Source organism: Capra hircus, chromosome 2 (genome assembly GCF_001704415.2).
Source record: "Capra hircus breed San Clemente chromosome 2, ASM170441v1, whole genome shotgun sequence".
In the NCBI taxonomy this organism is placed as follows: Eukaryota; Metazoa; Chordata; class Mammalia; order Artiodactyla; family Bovidae; genus Capra; species Capra hircus.
In genome coordinates this window covers 52,373,648-52,378,820 of record NC_030809.1, presented here as the reverse complement: position 1 = coordinate 52,378,820, position 5,173 = coordinate 52,373,648, and the positions used below count along the sequence as shown (strand labels likewise).

Sequence of the window (5,173 nt, the reverse complement as noted above, 5' to 3'; positions counted from 1 at the left end):
TTTGATCCCTGAGAGAGGAAGATTTCCTGGAGGAGGGTATGACAACCCACTCCAGTATTCTTGCCTGGAGAATTTCACGGACAGAGGAGCCCAGTGGGCTACAGTCCATGGAGTGGCAAGGAGTCAGACAGAACTGAGTGACTAAGCATACACACACAGGGAGGCAAAAAATCTGTACTCTGAAATCTATAAGACACTGATAAAGAAAACTAAAGATGACACAAAGAGATGGAAAGATAAACTGTGTTTTGAATTGGTTGTTGTTTCTATTCAGTTGCTAAGTCATGTCCAATTCTTTGGGACCTTATGGCTTGCAGCACGCGAGACTTCCCTGTCTTTCACTATTTCTCAAAGTTTGCTCAAATTCATGTCCATTGAGTCAGTGCAGCTATTAAACCATCTCATCCTCTGCCTCCCACTTCTCCTTTTGCTTTCAGTCTCTCCCCACATCAGGGTCTTTTCCAACGAGTTGGCTTTCACATTAAGTGGCCGAACTATTGGAGCTTCAGCTTCAGCATCAGTCCTTCCAATGAAAATTCAGGGTTGATCTCCTTTAAGATTGACTGGCTGGATCTCCTAGAAGTCCAGGGGATTCTCAACAGTCTTATTCAGCACGACAATTTGAAAGCATCTGTTCTCTGGTGCTCAGCCTTCTTTATGGTCCAATTCTCAAATCTATACATACTACTAGAAAAACAATAGCTTTGACTATACAGATGTTTGTCAGCAAAGTGATGTCTTTACTTTTCAATATGCTGTCTAGGTTTGTCATAGCTTTTCTTCCAAGGAGCAAGCCTCTTTTAATTTCATGGCTGCAGTCACTGTCCATAGTGATTTTACAGCCCAAGAAAAGAAAATCTGTCACTGCTTCCACTTCTTCCCTTCAATTTGCTGTGAAGTGATGGGACTAGATGCCACGATTTTGTTTTTTGAATGTTGAGTTTCAAGTCAGCTTTTCACCCTCATCAAGAGACTCCTTAGTTCCGCTCCACTTTCTGCCATTAGAATGGTATCATTTGCATATCTGAGGTAATTGATATTTCTCCTGGTAGTCTTGATTCCAGCTTTTGATTCATCCAGCCCAGCATTTTGCATGACGTACTCTGCATATAAGTTAAATAAGCAAAGTGACAATATAAAGCCTTCATACACACTGCCTGATTTTGGACTAGTCATTTCTTCCATGCCTGGTTCTGACTATTATTTCTTGACCCACATACAGGTTTTTCAGGAGACAGGTATGGTGGACTGGTATTCCCATCTCTTTAAGAATTTTCTACACTTGTTGTGATCCACAGAGTCAAAGGCTTTAGCATAGACAATGAAGTAGAAGTAGATGGTTTTCTGGAATTCCCTTGCTTTTTCTATGATCTAATGAATGCTGGAAATTTAATCTCTGGTTCTTCTGCCTTTTGTAAACCCAGCTTGTCCACCTGAAAGTTCTCAGTTCACATACTGGTGAAACCTAGCTTCAGGGATTTTGAGCATAACTTTCCTAGCATGTGGAATGAGTGCAATTGTTTGGTATTATGAATATTCTTCATCATTGCCCTTCTTTGGTGTTGGAATGAACACTGACATTTTCCAGTCCTGTGGCCACTGCTGAGTTTTCCAAATTTGCTGGCATATTGAGTGTAGCGCTTTAACAGCATCATCTTTTAGGATGTGAGATAGCTCAACTGGGATTCCATCACCTCCACTAGCTATATTCATAATGATGCTTCCTAAGGTTCACAGTAATCTTCTTGGATTGAAAGAATTACTATTGTTAAGATATTTCCCAAGGCAATCTGCAGGTTTAATGCAATCTCTATCGAATTACCAATGGCATTTTTGAGAGAACTAGAACAAATAATTTTAAAGCTTATAAGGAAATACAAAAGACCCTGAATAGCAAAAACAATCTTAAGAATAGAGCTGGAGGAATCACTCCCTGATTTCAGACTATAATAAAAAGCTATAGGAATCAAAACAGTATGGCATTTGCACAAAAATAGACACATAGATCAATAGAATAAAGAGCCTAGAAATACACCCACACACTTATGGCTAAATAATCTGTGACAAAAAAGGCAAGAATATATGGTGTAGAAAGGATATTCTCTTCAATAAGTAGTGCTAGAAAAACCGAACAGCTACACATAAAAGAATAAAATTAAAATATTCTCTGATACACAAAAATAAACTCAAAATGGATTAAAGACCTAAATGTAAGAATGGATACTCTAAAACTCCTCAAGGAAAATATAGGTAGAACACTCTGACAGAAATCACATCTATATTTATTTAGATCTGCCTCCTAACATATAAGAAGTAAATGTAAACACAAACTAACTGAACCTAATTAAACTTGAAACTAAATGAAACTTAAACTTCCTTTGCACAGCAAAGGAAACCATAGACAAAACAAAAAGACAACCTATTGAATGAGAGAAAATATTTGCAAATGATATGATTGATAATGAATTAACATGCAATATATAAAAATAGTTCCTACAACTCAACATCGAAAAACAAACAACTTGATTTGAAAATGTGCATTAGGGAGGGGCACGAGGTTTCAAGATGGAGGTGGTTGGGTGGTTGACCGAAAGGCAGAGGTGAAGGCCCTTAAGAAGTGAAACAGGCTGAGAATCATCCCCTCCCCGCTTCTCACAGCCCCAGGAGCCCAGCAGAAGTGTTTTAGGTTTTATTTTCTAAACAAGCAAGTAAATCAAACAACTTGTCAACATGGGGTGGAGATCCACGTCATCCACCAAAAGTGGAAAATTTATGAACCCTACAGACCAAGCCAGAAAAGAAGCTCGGAAAAGAGAATTAAAGAAGAACAAAAAACAGAGCATGATGGTACAAGCTGCAGTTTTAAAGATGAAGGATCCCAAACAAATTATCCGGGACATGGAAAAATTGGATGAAATGGAATTTAACCCAGTGCAGCAGCCACAGTTAAATGAGAAAGTGCTGAAAGACAAGCGTAAAAAGCTACGTGAAACATTTGAATGTATTCTACGACTCTATGAGAAAGAGAATCTAGATATTTACAAAGAATTGAGAAAGCTAGAAGTAGAATATGAACAGAAGAGGGCTCAACTTAGCCAATATTTTGATGCTGTCAAGAATGCCCAGCATGTGGAAGTAGAGACTATCCCTCTGCAAGATATGCTGCATGCTCCTTCCAACATCTTGATCCAGGACATTCCACTTCCTGGGGCCCCAGCCACCCTCCATCCTTAAGAAGACCACAGCCTATGGACCTCCAACTCGGGCAGTTTCTATATTTCCTCTTCTTGGACATGGCGTTCCACATTTGCCCCCTGGCAGGAAACCTCCAGGTCCTCCCCGGGGCCCACCTCCTCCTCAAGTCTTACAAATGTATGGCCACAAAGTGGGCTTTGCCCTAGATCTTCCCACTCGTAGGCTAGATGAAGACATGTTATATAGTCCTGAACTTGCTCAGTGGGGTCATGACGATGATGTTTCTAGCACCAGTGAAGATGATGGCTATCCTGAAGACGTGGACCAGGATAAGCATGATGACAGTACTGATGACAGCGACAGTGGCAGATCAGATGGAGAAAGTGAAGGGGATGAATTTGTGCACCATGATGACACTGAGAGAGAAAACAATGAAGAAAAGAAATCAGGTCTGAGTGTACGGTTTGCAGATATGCCTGGAAAATCTAGGAAGAAGAAGAAGAACATGAAGGAGCTGACTCCTCTCCAAGCCATGATGCTTCTAATGGCAGGTCAGGAAATGCCTGAGGAGGGACACAAAGTTGAGGAATTTTAGAGGATGATGATGAAGATTCGGGTGATTCTGAAGCAGAAAAGCAATCACAGAAACAGCATAAGGAGGAATCTCTCTCTGATGGCACGTCTGCAGCTTCCCAGCAGCAAGCCCCTCCACAGTCTGTTTCTCCATCTCAGATATAAGCACCCCCCATGCCAGGACCACCTCCGCTTGGACTGCCACCTGCTCCACCTTTACAGCCACCTGGACCAGCTACAGGCCTTCCTCCTGGACCACCTCCAGGAGCTCCTCCGTTCCTGAGACCGCCTGGAAAGCCAGGACTCTTCCCACCAGCTCCCTTATTCAACCCGGGGGTTCTAAGTGCTCCCCCCAACTTGATCCAGTGACCCAAGGCGGATGACACAAGCACAGCCACCATCAAGAAGAAAGCCACGGCAACCATCAGTGCCAAGCCACAGATCACTAATCCCAAGGCAGAGATCACACGATTCGCGCCGACCGCACTGCGGGTGTGTCGAGAGAATAAAGGGGCTGCTGCTGCTCCCCAGAGAAAGTCGGAGGATGATTCCACTGTGCCTCTTGCAAAATAGCACCCAACTCTGGCCCATCTGTTCCGTGTCGGTGCAGACTAAGGACGATGTCTGTGAGGCTTTCATGAAAGAGATGGAAGGGCTGCTGTGACAGCTTTGGATGCTAGATCAGGCTTCTGTTCACATCAGTGGTTCATGGAGAAAGAGGCTTTTACTCAGCTTAGGTGGAAGAGTTGCTTTCACTGTCAGGGTATTTTTAATTTCATTTCAAGGAATATCTTAAAGTTTAGCCTTGTTCAGAATTTACTGCATATAAAAGAGAGGGTATTTCATTCCAAATAAATTGGTTATTGAAGCAGTGCTGCTAATAACATCCATCCCCTTTCATACCACCATTTTCATCAGATTTCTTCCCCTACTCCAATTCCTTGGAAACTTGTGATCAAGGGGAACTTTATTTGTTTTGGCTCTCTTATTGTGTGCTGTGGACACTGGAGTAGAGATTTCTGGAAAAACCAGTTTATTTCACCCCCATCCTGCCTTTCATGTTTGAGTTATTTTTAATATTTTCTTGTAAATATTTTGTAATATTGTAGTGAAATGGATCACAATGTCATTTCCTAATACAAAGCAATATATGTGGGAAGAAAATGTACAATTCTTTGATTAAAACTCCCACTGATCTAAACTTTGAGTGTTCCGTGGAATAAGTAAAGAAATGTTCTACACCGGGTGGGGTGGGGGTGGCGCGGAGGAGGGGGGGAGAAAATGTGCATTAGTACTGAATTTTCAAAAGAGGAAATGCAGATGATAAACAGGCATATAAAAAGATGCTCAAAATCACTAATCATCAGAAAAATGCAAATCAAACCACAATGAGATTTCACTTCAT

General features: G+C 41.6%; 1 pseudogene; it reads left to right on the top strand.

Annotated features, from left to right (window-relative positions):
- Positions 2,644-4,721, top strand: LOC102191470 (annotated as a pseudogene).